Source organism: Aphelocoma coerulescens, chromosome 5 (assembly GCF_041296385.1).
Source record: "Aphelocoma coerulescens isolate FSJ_1873_10779 chromosome 5, UR_Acoe_1.0, whole genome shotgun sequence".
Classification (NCBI taxonomy): Eukaryota; Metazoa; Chordata; class Aves; order Passeriformes; family Corvidae; genus Aphelocoma; species Aphelocoma coerulescens.
Genome location: NC_091019.1, coordinates 50,530,499 through 50,546,461, shown reverse-complemented (window position 1 = coordinate 50,546,461; position 15,963 = coordinate 50,530,499). Strand labels below are relative to the sequence as shown.

General features: G+C 43.6%; 1 protein-coding gene across 3 annotated transcripts in view; it reads left to right on the top strand.

Moving 5' to 3' along the window:
- The window catches only part of FOXN3 (forkhead box N3), a 220,598-nt gene that overhangs the window by 48,167 nt on the left and 156,468 nt on the right, over window positions 1–15,963 (top strand). Inside the window, exon 1 of one of the 3 annotated variants that reach the window (XM_069018058.1) lies at window positions 14,893–14,967. The exons of the other annotated variants lie outside the window; for them this stretch is intronic. The gene's annotated coding sequence lies outside the window, so the exon portion shown is untranslated. Of the gene's footprint in view, window positions 1–14,892; window positions 14,968–15,963 lie in introns of those variants that run through there. 3 annotated transcript variants of the gene reach the window in all.

Sequence of the window (15,963 nt, the reverse complement as noted above, 5' to 3'; positions counted from 1 at the left end):
TGCTGTGTTGATGTTAAAGCAGTGAACAACAAATTGGCTTTTTCCTCAATGAGGGCTTGAGCCTAGGAGCTGCTGGTATAAGCAAGTGTTTATCAGCCCCAGGCACAGAAACCAAGGGCCATTTGAAGCATTTTAAGCAAAACACTGCAGGACAGAAGGCTGTTTCTGCATTCAGGTATTGCAAGGCATGTTTTGCTTGAAAAGCTTTTTTCAAATCAGGAATGATAATGCCATGTAGAAATAGTGGGGTTATTTGCTTTGGCATACCAGGGCATCTTTAGATACCTGGCGATGGGCAGAGACACAAAGTCTGCATTCAGCTTCAGCCATTTACAAGTTTAAGAGACATTTGAATCCCTTGCTTTGAACAGGGCTAATTTCCTAGTTCCCAGCAGCTGCTCTCTTGGGGACTAGAAGGATTCAAGTAAAATGGTGCTCTGTCATCTGACTGGGTTCTGGCGATGTTTTTTACAGTTAAGTTCCTCCTCATTTATTCTGGACAAGTTCTAAGTTCCAGGTGTAGGAAAGCTATGTTTTCTGCTCAGGACTTCACTGGTGACAACACAATGGTCTTTCCAGCACCAGGCTGGTGTATTAAAGGCAATAATGAACAGAAAGTGACACTTTTTGGTCTCATGCTTACAGTAAGGCTGTTCTTTTGGGCTCTTCATGCATATCTGAGCAAGACTGGGAAAATCATATAAGTGCTGGCATAAGAAGCCTGCAAATTAGAATCTCTGACTGAGCTGGTGTTTATTTCCAGCAATGCTACATTGGACTCTGTGAAAGGCAGATCTTGATAAACACTGTTCCTTAGCATAGCTCACAAAATTTTACGTAAAATTATCCTGGGAGATGATTGTAGAGTTTAAAATGTGACTGCAGACATTTATAATCAAATTACTTTGCCCCCATTCAGTATATGGTACCTTAGAAAGAGGATTTTGAATGGCTGTGGACAGAGCCACTTCAGTCTGTTTAGAAAGCACATAGGTACTGTTATCCCGGAGTGAAGAGGTATGAAAGTACAGTGGACTTGCCCCACAAGCAGCAAATGGAAGATCATCTATTTTGCTCTATTTATTCCTTTGTGATCACTCTCTTCTCCCTGGGGCTTTCTCATCTGCACACTCTGCATTACTTATGGACTGCCAAGCCAAATCTCCAAAGACATCTTAGAAAACCTGACAGGTTCAGTTTCAAATCTCGATCAATGCTACATTTCCCTCCAAACCAGAATTAGCCCCTGGAAATTGGGGTGAAGCTGTATGTGCCTTTTGTTTGGCTCTTTGGGAGGCCGTTCCTTTGCTGCAGCAGATCAAAACCAGGGAGATCACCAGATCATTTGCTGAGATGGCACATCTCCCTCCAGAAATATGTGGTTAATTTTAATAGCTCAACTGTTTAATGTGCTGGGTTATAGCTAACACTGTCTATTACTTGTAATGAGCTAAACTGGGACACCTCTGTCACTTGAGGGTGCTACAGCTGAAAGGAGGGTTTCATAAGAAGCTCTTGATCTGTCAGTGGCGACCACAGCTCTCGCATCCTCAGCTGAGATAAAAGCACCGTTTGCTTAACAGGATTGAATTTTCCTCAAAGAAATAATTGAAACAATAGGAGAACCACCCAAACCTGTGCCGAGCATTAGCAGATGGGCTGGTTTAAAATCGATCCCTTTGGAAAGGAAATAATGTGCAGATTGGTCAAGGTAATGATGGTATCAGATGATAAAATGGATGCAGGGGTGGAGAAAGCTTGTGAGGGATATAGTGTCACCTAAAAGCTTTGCAGAAGTGCTTTTATTACCCTGAATCAGCTTGGGTTTGCACTGACACTTAGCTGTTTGTAAAGAATTATACCTGCTTCTTAGATAAATACATCTGACAGTGAACTCTTAACCCCTCTTTTTCAGGCCCCTTCTGAGCAGTGGCTGTGGAGAACGAGATGCCTTCAATTTTTCCAAATACAGAGTTAGAGAAAATGGGGTGCAAAACTATGGTACATAATTTACTAGTGAGCAGAACACTTCAGGAAAATTAGAGTCATTATTGAATGTAATGAAACCTGACAAATTAGAGTTTCATAGGCCCTCCCTGAGATTAGCGTGATCCATTAAACATGCTCTCTGACTGCTAAATGGCGTTGTCCCATTTCCCCATAAGAACTTGAGAAATTCTGAGGTAGCTCTGGCTAACAGCTGATTGAAAGCACCCAATCAAGAGCTCCTTAAAGTAAGAGGAGAAATTATCCTGATTAACATTATTTCCAAGAAGGTAGTCTCTAAGTAGGCTGTAAATTGTGTTAGAAGCATTTGGGTATTGCAGGGAAGGCTGAATTTGACACTGAAGTGGCCACAAAGTAATGTACAAAGTGGAGTGATCAAGGCAAGAACATTTTGTTGATTGTGGTGGGAAAATTGAATTACTCTCAGTTGCATAGCTATTCAGAATGTAGTACACAGTTTAAAAGAAGAACAAGCAAATATAAAGAGCAGAAAAAGCCCCTTTCACAAATCCTTCTTGCCTCATTATTTATATCTTGTTTTCACAGGGAATACTGTGGCAGGCTGGTCATGAACGCCTTATCCATTATGCTAAGACATCCCAGTGATGCAAACGAAATCAATACAACAGTATTCCTTAAAATAATTGCTTTTTCCTTGACCGATTCTACATTAAAAGCAACCTTTACATGACAGCCATTAGCACCTGAGACCTGGTCACTGGTGCTGACTGAGCTCTGTGAGATAAACAGTGAGGGGTCTGTGTGATAGAATTGGTACCGAATTTCACAACAAAGCGTTCAAACCGGGAGTCAGTGAGAGAGTGCATAAGTTGCCAGTTTGGGATAGAGGGTCTTTATCTTGTGGAAGAGGTAGCACATGGGTATTCTCTAGTGCCTGGTGCTTCAGGAACCACCTTAAACAGCTTTCTTGAGCAGAGGAGATGCTGTGTCTGTAGATGAACACAGTAACATTCCAGCACAGATGAGCCTCTCCCTTGGTAAATTGTCTCAGAATCCAAATCCCACATCTAAAAATGTTGTATAGCATATGTGTACTGAAGCAATGCATCTGCAGTTTAGTTTTGCTTGTTCCATGTCTTGGTCAAATCCATCACCCATCCCATGTCCCAGTTTGGGAGGTCCTGCATGCTGCCAGGCACAGTCTATAGTTTCAGAAGCTTCCAGTGCAACGATGCATGACACTGAAATGCAATAAAAATTAAAACCTGGAATAATGGCAGGCATTAATAGATATTTCTGATATTTCTGCACCAAAGATTTAAGTGAAATGCTAAAAGGCAAATTAAAAGACCCACATGACTACAATTTAATGCTAAGAGCTGTCTAGTATGGTAATGTCATCTCATTTCATAACATCCTCAATGACCAAAGCTGATCCAGATGATTGATTTGTGGTAGTTTTCCAGGATCACTTATTAAAAATGGCTCAGCTAGTGGTGCTTTGGGTGGTGTTTCAGCCAGAGCAGTGGGTACTGGTACAGTGTTAAAGTGCTATCATGGCATGTAAAGAAGAATTGAAAGAAGAAGCTTTGGAAGGTTGAAAAGGAAAACAAGCACTTGAAATACAAATAAGATTCCTGTAATCATACCTCTGCCTAGAAGGAGTCTATCAGCATGGCTGGTGTGGTGCAGAGCAGAACATGATGAATGTTAACATAGACCCAGAGAAGTTAAATTTATTCCCCCCTAATCGAATTGCTTATAAACATTTATAGTGCCCATCCCTGTAATATCTGAGCTCTGTTTGACATTGTTGTTCAGGACTAGCAGCTCATGCTTGCTACCAAGAGGAGATCTTTAAGGAAGATCTTGTTGGTTATGACGTAGCTTATACATAAAAATATTTACAGTAGCTGCTTACATCTATCCTCTTCTAAAAGATAAAGCACTTGAGTGCAGGCTGACTGCCTGCTACCTTCTCATTTCCCTGACGTTCATGATAAACTGAGAAGACAAGTTTTTTAAAAGCTATTCAGATGTTTTGTGCCGTAATTTTTTCCAGTAGATATATTCCTATTGATTGCAATGAAGCACACAGAGTAGAACAGAACAGATCAATTGAAAAGTAAAGTTAAGACAGCAAGCACACTTCTTTTCCACTTACCATAATGGAGGCAGTTAGGGCTGGATCTATCCCAGGTGTAATGCTGCTGAAGTCAATGGAGTTGTACCAGCGATGAATTTGGCTCCCAGTGTTTTGTTTTGACCTTTTCAGAAGGTTGCTCTGCAGGAGTGAAACTATTACATACAGCCAGTGATACCTTAAGTCGAAATATAGAAAAGGCAAAGCTAGTGTGCATAGCACCTTTTTCATTAAGGAAGAAGCCTGACTTTTATAGAGTAAGGGCAAAAGAATTGATTCTAGGTAAGTGCTAAACTTAGTCTCACGTTTCCCTGGTGAATTACAATCCCAAGCTGGCCCGAGACTTGAACATCTCTGTGTTCGTGGATGGCTGTCTAGAAGGGGCTGCATTGTCTTTCTGTATACCTGTGCATCAGAATGGGTTTGAGTTGGATATCAGAGCCTGCAGAGACACTATTCATCTACTCACCAATGATCCATCTAAACCAACTGAACGTACTTCTTCATTCAAGTCCTGAAATTGCCCGGCAGTGCTCAGTGTGACAATCTTTATTAGCTGGTACACTTGTATTTCGGTAGTTACCACAGGTTCTTCACACACTGCAGTGATCTCAGGAAGGCAGGGACTTTGGAGTACTTTCAGTCTCAAACCGTTCTGTTTTACATCTTCGGGTGCACTAACCCAGGCTGAGAGAGCAGCATGTTCTGTGGCAGCTGACAGGCAGCAGTGCAACTGAGAACAGGCCCTCCTACTGTGTTGCTCTCCACTGAAATTTCCAGTGGTCTCTGAGAGCAGTAACAGTGAACACTGTCCACAGGGACAGGGGTTTTACTAACAAGGACAGAGACAGGAAAGCTCTGGCTCCTCCTCAGATAGCTGAATTAGCAAGGATGGCAGAAGTCCACAGAGGGGTATCCGAGGTGTGCTGCAGGAGGTCCCTTTGCCTGCAGGGGGATCAGGGCAGCTAGAGCAAACACTGGTGCTGCTGCTGTGGAAGGGAGAGCTGTGGGAGGCGGTGCCCAGAGATGTGCCACACTGTCACACTGCCTTGGCCTGGAGGTGATGCTCAACAGGTGCTCCTGGGGTGGCTGGTTGTGTGCTCCTACCCCTCTTCTCATAGCTCCTTTTCTTTCTCCACATTCAGGTCTCCCCTGCTCTTTCCTTTTATGGCCCCTTCCTTCCTCCCTGGCCTTCCCAACAAAGCTCCTCCCCAGCTGAGCTTAACACACTGCTGGCAGTAAACTGGCACGTGCAGCATGTCAGTCTTCTGACATCTGCAGCCCTAACACAGGCTGTGGGCCTTTGGGGGGCAGGGTCTGATCCCACATTGCCTGGCTCAAATGGACCAAGACATCCCCTTCCCCTTAGCGACTTGTACAGTAAATGCAGTGATTTGCAACAAGTCCAGATTTTCCTGGTGGGATGGGGAGGAGGAATAAGTAGGTCTAAAGAGTCCTTGAGCCACTTGGACCTACTCAGCCTGCGTGTGAGGTGAGAGGATTTCAACACAGACAACTCTGAGTAAGACCATTCATGTTGATGCAAAGTTTTTAGTCAAATACAATCTCACTATCCTCATTTGCCCTATTTCTTGCACCTTGTAATTCCTCTGCTAGGTGAGGTTTGAGTCCCTGTCCCAGCAGAGGTTCGCAAGCAGGAGACCATGAAGTAGTCTCCTGCAGACTCTGTAGAGTCTACAGCACTGTGTTTACTAGTTTCTTCTAAAGTGTTATCATAAATAATTAAAGCTAAACTGTGCTTGTTAAATAAATGAGGAATGCACATGTTCAGATGCATTATCTATGTTTTAATTGCACTCATTTGTTGATGCTGTCCTTGGGTAAAGAGGCAGGAGTCTTCTGCCTGAATGAAGGACTTGGGAGCTGCAGGATCTGGGCTGAAGGAGTGGGCTCTCATTTGTTTGCCCAGGAATTTTTAAAATTAGTGTAGTGGTGAACATCGTCCAGTGCATGAGATGATGTTTGTGGTGAGAGGTGCCATCCTTCTGCTATGGGCTTTGAAAGTGTGAAGAAACTACTTGCTGGGGTGAAATATTTACAGAGGTGGTTTCTCACATCCAGGCTGTTGTTCAGGATGTGCAGGACAACCAGGTGAATTCCAGTGTCTATCATGTTTGCAACCATGTGTGTTCGTGCTGAGGACTTTGCAGTGGGCACTGCTCACGCCTGCCCGGCACAGCCTGCCTAGGGCTGGGCTGGCCCCAGGGCTCCCTAAGGTGTTCCCTATGCTGCTTCCTGCACCAGGGGCTCCGGTTGTTTTGTTTCCTCCTACAATCTTCTCATGTGCTGTGGGTCCTGCTGTGCCTGTGTGACATGCACACGTCAGTGCCTGTGCTGCCTGTGACCCAGCAGGCCCCAGTCAGCTGCCGCCACACGCACTGCGCCCCGCAGGGTTCACTCGTCTGTGGGCTGTAGCATCCCTCCCTTCCAGAAAGTCATCCAACTTCATCTTAGAACTGATTTTAAAACTAACTGCTGCACAGAGTCTCACAGCTGTCCTGATTAGGGATTTGAAACTTCTGGACTCAGTAACTCTATCTTCATTAGGAAGATCTGGTTTTATAATAATTGTCTCTAAAGGGGGCCTGGGGGATTATTAAGAGATGGCATTCATTATCAGTAAAAATACCATGAAGAAATTTCATAGACAAATGTTGATGTTCTGGATGATGTAAATTTTCTTCTGCAAGGAAACAATTTTATCTAAAAAGCATAATTATCTTAATAATTATCTTGAAAAGTAAATGGGATTTTGAGGCTTGATCAGGATTTTCTAGGTGCTTGACACCTGCAGTGCTGAGCAGCTGGGAAAGGTAAGGCTGGTTATTTGGGGAAAAAGCCTGAAGACAAACCAACAGAAAAAAGGGTGTGGCAGAAGAGCAGTAGTAGTGTCATTGGTAAGGAAGGGCTTTGGTAGAATCTGACATTTAGAACACAGGCTAAGTTGGAGAGGGATGAACTCAGGCTGCACACACACCAACTTTGGAGTTTGAGGGCTGAATGCTGATAGAATATGGCAGATGTAGAACAAATGAGTTTTGTTTTATTTATTTATTCATTAATTTATTTAACTAGGAGGTTACAAGGGGGGCTAGAAGCTATGGGATCTGCTGGACAGTGTGATGAATCAGTAACCAAGAAGAGGGCTTGCTGGCAGGAGGTGAAGATGCAGTAAGGCTGCCCTGGATTAGGAAGAGATGGACAGAACAAGGTGATGAGGAAAAGGAGTGGGTTGCTTGCTGAATTTCTGGAGGTTTTCTAACTGCAGAAAGTAAAGTGAATATCAAAAGCATTTGGTGCATACCAAAAGCAAGAACAATGCACTGATAAAAGGCATCTGTAAGATCAGAGTCAGATGTCTGTATCTATGGTCACTGAAGGAACGTAGATATCCTTAAGGTACTTCCCCACATCATCTAAACTGGGTTTTATTAAAAGATTTCTGTCTTTAGAGAGTACATGCTAATAGAGCAAGAGGGAATGAATTGATTTGCTTTTTTTTTCTGTACCTGAGCTTTGCCTTTTTGATGTTTATTTTGGTTATTGTGGCTTCTGAGGCATTTTTAATTAGTATTTCTTTCTTAAACAGAGTGCCTTTGAATGGTTCAGAGTCTCGTGTCTGAGGCTGCAGAAAATATTTTGCTGAAAAGGAATGGGAAAGTGAATTTTCTGAGGAGATAAGTTTTTGAATGATTGTTTGTATCTGCATCTAGAAGAAGGGAAATGATTATTTCTCATGGCAGCTGAGAGATGGTCATGAGGAAAAGGAAGCCATTATTAATTAATCATCAATTATTATTTTAATATTTATGTAGCACTGTGTGACTGGTGCCCCACAGGGATGGCGGATCATCTCTCTGCCTGAGGAGCCTACATTCTAAATTTAGCCATGGTGATGGCTGCTCATGGAGATGATGTGTTTTCATCATTCCCTGCTCTGCCTCAGCTTTTCAGTTGAATCCCATTTTAATTCCCCATCCCCAGCAGAGGGGAGCCTGCACTAAGCAGGAATGGTGAGATCAGAGTCTAAAAGAGCACAATCAATGCAGTAAACAGAGAGGCAGGATTAGAGGTCTGATCTCAGTGTTACATCTTGCAATACTTACCCTGAATTGCAATAATGTAAATAAAATCTTACCAGGAATAAAGAGTGCCAGATTTGGTGCCAATTTGGAAAGACCTGCCCTTTCTGCGCCCTCAGACTGATGTCCAAGTAAAGTTTTGATGTTTTTTCCAAAGTCCTTAAATTGACACACTTAATGGTGAGACCTGGTCTCCATGGAACTGGTGGCAGCCATACTGGATTGTTTCTCTTACTGGTGTTGTCCCTGACCTTACCTCTTGCTGAAGTCCCGTTGCTGTTTCTGTGCATTGAAGCAGATGTTTCTGGATGCTGTGCCCAATACTGCACTCTGCTTGCAGCAATCAGTAGGGTAATAAACTCTGATAGATGTGTTCTGATAAAACCCATATATTTAGATCCTAAGAATTAGCTAGTACATTGCAAGAGTTGTGTAAGGTGGCAGTTCAGCAAAGTGTCAAATTGGACTCTGTGATTCAAAGAATACATTTATGTGGCAGCCACTTGGAGTGGATTTGTAAAAGCAACTGAAAATATGTAGTACTGCGAGAAGCCGGTGTTTATGTGAAGTACCTATCATTGTCAAAATGTGGTGCAGTGGCTAGAACAGAAAATGGGAGTCAAACAGTCTAGGGTTTATTTTTGGCTCCAGCATATCTGTACTGAAGTCAAATTAATTAGAGCTAAATACAGTAGTCTCTCCTTATATAGGATTTTTGATCCACTTTCAGAACTCTGTTAGAGATACGTACTATTTTGTTTTTCTAGAGGATGATCTGAAAGCATTGAAGGAAGTTGCTACATTTTGTATTAATGTATGCAGATTTTTTCCATAAGTGTGTGAGTTAGCATGAGATGTATGACTTCTGTGATGGGAGGGATAAATGTGTGGAAATCTATGGCTGTTGCCAGGTGCCAGTCTTAATCAGAAATCTGTCAGCTTCAGTGAAATTTTGCATAGATATTTTCCCCTGTCAGGTGACCTACTTAAATAGAAGAAATACTGTATAACAGTCTTACAGATGTTTCTGGGCAGAGAGTCCCTGTTCTGCAGAGTAGAAGTCCAGGATAAAAAGACAAGTTTTCATTTATTGGTACATTTTCATTCATTTAAATAAAAAATTTGAATAAAGGAAGTTTAAATATTTTGAATGTGACTTTTGCTTGTTAAAAATGATTCTTTAAAGAACCAAACCAAAACAATCTGATGTCTCCAGAGGAATGCCTGCGTAGTGCTCTGCAAAAGGTATCCCAGTGAACTCCAGGGGAGCTCTCTTGAAGAAGTTCAGCCTCCTGGACAGTGAGTTTATCTTTGGGACATTGTTTACAGGACATGCTGTGGTTTGGCTGTCCCTACACTGTAGTGTGCAGGGGGTAGCAGATACATCCTTAGAGACTTCCACACAAGAGGATGTTGTGGTTCCCTTTTGTTTCAACTTGCTTCCAAGTCTAGACGGTTGCTCAAATGTACTCCCAAGAGTGGAGGCAAGAGGCAGTCTAAGCATATGGGCAGGGGATTCTGCAGAGACAAGATTTGGCAGGGGTTTGATCCCTCTAGGCTGGCTCGGGCCTCTGTTGCACTGAGTGTGCTCTCTGTCTGCACAGAGAGCACATTCCCTTTCGGGATCAGTACCTCATAGAAGTAGGACATAATCACCTAATCCAGTACTTGCAAAGCACAGTCCTGAAATAATTCACAGAAAAAAACTGCGTAACAGGGTGTGTTACTGATGAGAAATGAAAAGCAGAGTTATCAGAGGAGAGGGAGACACCAGTTTGGTTGTCTATGTTGTCATCTCCTGCTGGCAGCAGGGTGGGATGGGCACGGGACTAGGAGCAGCCACAGCTGGTTTGGCCATCCTGGTTTGCGTAATGGCCAAGGGCCAGAAACACCCAGGACCATGTTCATTTCTGTGCAGGACGGTGCCCCTAGGCAAGACAAGCACCTTGTAAGATGAACAGTCTGCTGTGACTGCCCTCCCTTCTCACAAGCGTTGTGTCAGTGGGGAGAGAAGCAAACCTTCAGGCAGGGCTGTCAGATGGCACTTTTGAAAGTACCTGAAGGCTGAAGCCATACTAACTTCACTGAAAGTCATTTAAAAGTCAGTGGGACTTGGGCTTTTAAATCTTTCTAGTGCTTTTTTTACAAGTTACCATCAGTGTTTGAAAATCTAATCTACTGGCTGTGCCTCCATTGCACCATCCATCTGAGGATCTCTAATCAAAGCTGTAAATATCTATAAATCTGTAATACCTTAGGAATTTTCTATATTGACTTGAATTTTGGGATGTTTACTGTATGAGTATATTGATTTAGGTTAATAGGAAAAATAACCCAGTCAGTAATAAAAGCTGATGGTAAATCAGCCCAGTTCAGGCGAGTGACAGGCAAGGATGGAGAGATCCTGCAGGCCAAGGCCAGCTAGTCAGCATGAGTGGCTTGTGTGGCTGGTCCGTCTTTTCCTCTTTTCTTGGGGCAAGGAAGAGTCCAAGGGAGATCTGCTGAGGGGAGAGCAGTGTCTCCTGATACATGAATCAGCTGTAGTCATGTTACCATCAGCTGACACAAGATATACCTGTCTGCTCTTCTTTAACTTGCTGTTAGGCAATACCTTGGATTTAAAGGCACTGTCGTTACCCTGTCCCAAGGCACTGACTGAAGTCCAGTGGAGTCCTCGCAGTTTGTTAGATAAATGAAGTTCATTCTTGTCCTGCTTCTCATCTCAGGGCTGCCTCTGCTGGTAGGAGCAGCTGCAGGATTGTGCACTGAGAAACAGAGTGATGCCTCACACCCCAGAGAGGTGCAGTCAGAACAGCAGAGGTGTCACTCACCACAGCACACTTCACCAAATCCTGGGCGCATGGGGGAAGGCAACCGTAGGTTATCCAATTCAACAACTGATATGGACCTGTACCATTTTGCCTGAAGCCATTCTGTAGACTGCAGGGAAAAATATTAGTGATCTGCAGGAAAAGCCAGACTGCCTGACATGGATGTAATGTTAGGCTTAGCTGCAAGACCAGAAGCAGTAGAATCTGTAACCCGAGTATCTTCTTTTCTGGTCAAACTCGCATTGTTCTAACTCAGTCTTTTATCCTTGTGTTTTATAAAGCAAAAGAGCTTCTTTTCTGTGTTAATTTCCAGTATATTACTTTCTTGTTTTAAATAAAGCTCCTGCTCTATTTTTGAATAACATAATGAGTGAAAAATGACTTTATTCACCCTGGCGGCAGGACAGCAATTTGTTACACTGCCAGCTAGAGGACCTGGATCAGAAACAAATTTGGGTTCCCAGGCTCTATGCCAGAAGAGCTGAGACATATTTTTGAGGTGATGTACTTGGACTCTAGGGGGAAATTGTTGACTGAACTGAGCTGCTTTCACAAACATCCTGCCATCTGAGCCTTGACACACTGCTGGTCTTTGCCTCAAATGGGCAGGTCCCCTGCCTCGCACTGTGTGCTGCAGCTAGGAGCTGCTTCCAGGAGCTGCAAGCACAGGTGAAGGATTAAGGATGCTTTCAGTGGAAAGCATTCACACTTATTTATCACTTATTATTCCATTGATCCAAGCACAAGGATCAGGTATAATGACGACTGTGGGTTGTTGGAGGGGTGGTTGTTGCCCTTTCCACATGGGGCCAGAGCTGAAACTTGAGTAGAAGATGACGCAAGGCCATTGCTTCCCACATGACCACCCTGGACTTGACCTAGCTCCACACCACCCTTTGAAAGCACTCTCTCTCTGTTGCTTCCCTGTAGCCCTTCCCACCATGCTCCATGTCCCTTCCTCATCTCCCAGACCATTTCCACCTTGGCCGTGCTCTTGCTATCTTGGGCAGATGACAGGTGGAAGTTGGAGGCATGGACTTAAAGTGGAGCAGCCCTGAGAAGTTTGGTAACTCTGAAGCTGCAGCTTTTGTAAAGGACTGAACCTGCGTAGGGCCTGATCTGTTACAGTTACTGTTTGTGTGAGGCAGCATCTTCCAGCTGCTGTTCTCTTCATGGATAAAGATATCATCAGCTGGAATGATCTGTTTCCACATTTTGTGTAGACATATTAAGTGCTTGGAAAAGCTCCAGGCACTTCAAGTGAGTCTGTAAGGGAAAAAGCTACAAGCTAAGACTACAAGGGAGAGCATTAGGACCATTTTATTGAAAAATAAATCCCTTTTCTCTTATCTGGGTGGATGCAATACTGATAATTATGACTTTATGATTAGATGGTCATTGATAGGTACGTTTATGTATTATATTCTGATGTTAATATACACCTGTAGTTATTTCAGAGGGTGAAATGCAGATTATTAGTAGCACTTCTGGAGCAGTAGGAAGGCACTATAAAATCAAGAGAAGTGCATAGGCCTGAGTCATGTGTCCTAGATATACGATAATTACCATAATACACAAGAAATAGGGTTTTCAAGCAAAGCTATGAGGTGACACATTTAAAGCAAAGGAAGAGGTTTTTTTCACACAGTCAGTAGTTAAAGCATGGAACTTCTTGCTACAGGCTGTTGTTGATGCTGAAGCTTACAGGAACCTTTTTGAAAGGCAGTAGAAAAAAAAATATCTTTGGGTTTACAGCATACCACAACATCTGATTGCGTCTTTAGCTTCAGCTTTTAAGCACCAGGTCTCTGGAAGTACAGGAGAATGCTGCAGAGTATTGCTGTGCATTTGCCCTGTTCTTCCTTAGGACATGGCTGGAACCAGGACATGGGCAAGAGGAGCTTTGCTCTGACTGACTTCTTCAAATCTTACAGTAAACATTAAATGGAGTTATGTGACAGGGAGGTAAGGAAGAAATAAAGGTACAGGGTTGGATGCTGATTATCACTGGCGTGAATCCAAGGATGCAATCAAATAGTGCACAGAGCCACAGAGCACCGGGGTACCTAAGGACAGCTTCAGCCCAGCTCCCTAAGGACTCTGCAGGCACCAGCATCATACTTCCCGCTCAGTAAGGTAAGCACAGGCCTAAATTTCCACCTGGCCAATTTCAAGATCTTATTCCATCTGCCTGAACTATGAGAGAAGAAACTGCTCAAGTGGAACCCATTAACTTCAGTAAAGACCCCCTTTGAGTACTTGACAACTAAAAACCTAGTCTTGAACAGAGCTGAGCACACACTTGCCATGGTGTGCATTCACACATGTGAATACATGTATCACCAAGGGCCCAGTTGCAGACCTACACTTGACATGTGAGTGCAGCATGTCTCTGGCACCCTAAATCTGATGTGTGTGTATGAGAATTCTGAGTCAACCGTGGCTGTGTACAAGAAGCGTGGAAGACCAGAGCTGTAGCAGAAGAACAGGTAGTTAGTAAGTTACTGATGGCAGTGCTTGTTTCAGTCCATTTGTTTTGCCTTCTCCAATATTGTAGAGTGTCACTGTTGTACCGGGGATGGCGAGAATAACGACATAAGTTCAGTCCAGGAAGAATAGAATTATTTAATAAATTACAAACTCATTTATATAACTTGGTTCGCTTGAATGGCATGAGGCCACTGGTCCCTTGACCATCCACCTCCCAGAGTGATTGGCTAAGACCCTATAACACCCATTTCAAAATATTTTCCTCAGTCAGTATCAACAGACTGTGCATAGCAAACAACAGGTGCAAGATAGAGTCTTGGTTTACAAAAACCTCTTCACTGTTTTCAGTTAGCCTGCGTGAGAAAGGCAAGGCTTTCACAGGATGGTGGCAGAAAGCTGGAGAGTTTCTCTGCTTCTAGCTTTTCAGCATCCACAGTAGAGGTTGTGACAATGGACAGAAATACATAAAAGTAAGGGTGGTACGTGTACTCTCTGGCCTCATCTGGTCAGCACTTACAGATTTTCTCACTTGGCGAAGTGGCTACCCTGTAATCACTGGAGCATATAAATCTTGGCTCTTTTTGGACTGGGACCTGTGCATGGTAATGGATGAGCAGAGAGGCAATTTCTTTTATAAGGAGGTGAGCATTATGCAATTTAAAGGTGCCACAGTTTTTCCTATTTGTTGAATCCATGAGTTTTTTGCTTTGTGAACATCTGAATTTTCTGATTGCTGGTAAGAAATACGTACAGTTTGTTGTAATAATATGACAAGGTCACAGAGTAGCCCAATGTTCCCCACTGATTGGCATACACTGGGGTCTTGAGAGCTGTGAAATTCTGTTGTTTGGAGAGCTAAGAGGAAGGAGGAGTAGCAGGAGTTTTCCAGTAGAGGTAGTAGCCACAGAGTGTCTTTGGATTGGGCTGCATTTGCCCTGGTACCCAGCATAATCCAGCTGCCTTTGCCTCAGCGGCATCAGCTGGCCCCAAGGTGGCGGTCAGCGTTAGCCGGTGCTGGCTGTGTGCGCTATCATGGCATGGCAGTCTCGCAGGAGTTTGCTGAGACCGGTATCTCAGGAACCCTCCCAGGTGACCTCTTAGGTCAAAGTCATCCAGGTCACTCTCAACAAGAGTAGTGGCATTGACCAGTCGAGATTCACTGACACTTGTAGCCAAGTATTGACTTTGTTGCACTCAGTTAAAAGCTGTACCGCCAGTTTGTTTGCTGATCCTCCCCCAGATCTGGCATTCCTCTGATTATGTAGCCAACTGTAGTTTGTTATTATTTAGACCAAATCATGCCTTGGGCAAAACTGGCATCACTCTTGGGCCTCATTAGGGAAATGAAGAGCAGGGTGTGGGGAGCCAGCTGCAGGAAGTGCCACTGTTTCCCACTACTGGAACTGGGAGGCGGATGCCCCTTGCCAGGCAGGTTAGTGGGGTCTGTGGTTTCAATGTAGCCCTTTGCCAACACCCTTCAGTTACAGGCGGCATAGGGATCTCACCAGGTGGAGAGATTTTGTCCTACTGTCAGCTGGGAGAGAGTTAATTTCTTTCTAGTAGCTGGTAGAGGTCTGTGTTTTGGATTTAATATGAGAGTAATATTGATAATACACTGATGTTTTAAGTGTTGCTGTGCCGTGCTTACCCTAAGTCAAGGACTTTTCAGTTTCTCATGCTCTGCCAGTGACCAGGGCCAGAAATAAACTGGAAGGGAGCACAGCCAGGACAGGTGACCCAAATGGGCCAAAGCGATATTCCATGCCATCAAACATCATGCTCAGTATGGGGGGAGATGGCTGGCAGGGGCTAATCACTGCAGGAGTGCGGGCTGGGCATCAGTTAGCAGGTGGTGAGCAATTGTATTGTGCATCACTTGTTCATCTGTTATTATTGTTGTTGTTATTGTTATTATTATTATCTTTATTTCAGTCATTAAATTGTGCTTAACTCTTGAGCTTTACTTTTTTTCCACTTTTCCTTCCCATTCCAATTGGGGCTGGGGGCAGTGAGCAAGTAGTTGTGTAGGACTTAGCTGCTGGGTGGGGTTAAAACACAACGGCTTTTGTTAAGTCGACATGCATGCTATGTGGTGTAGGCTGCTCCATTGCTGTCTTGTGTTTGCTTTTTTCTAATCGCCATTTTAAAGAGCAGTACTAACAGGGCAACATGGTTTCTGTGCATCTCTGGTAATTTCAGAATCATGGATTTAAATAAATGAAGACTAGTCACATAGTTGTTCATAGGTGGGAAAGTCTTTGTCTTCAAGCAGTGCATAATTTCTCAGTCTGCTTAGTTACAACAGTGACAGTTTGGGAGTGATTAGTGAAATCTGCAATACTCATTTCATTTTCAAACTTCCTTTGAAGTTTAGCCATTTCTCTTTTCTTGTGTTTAAATATCACCTTGATGTTGCCTTATGTCTCCC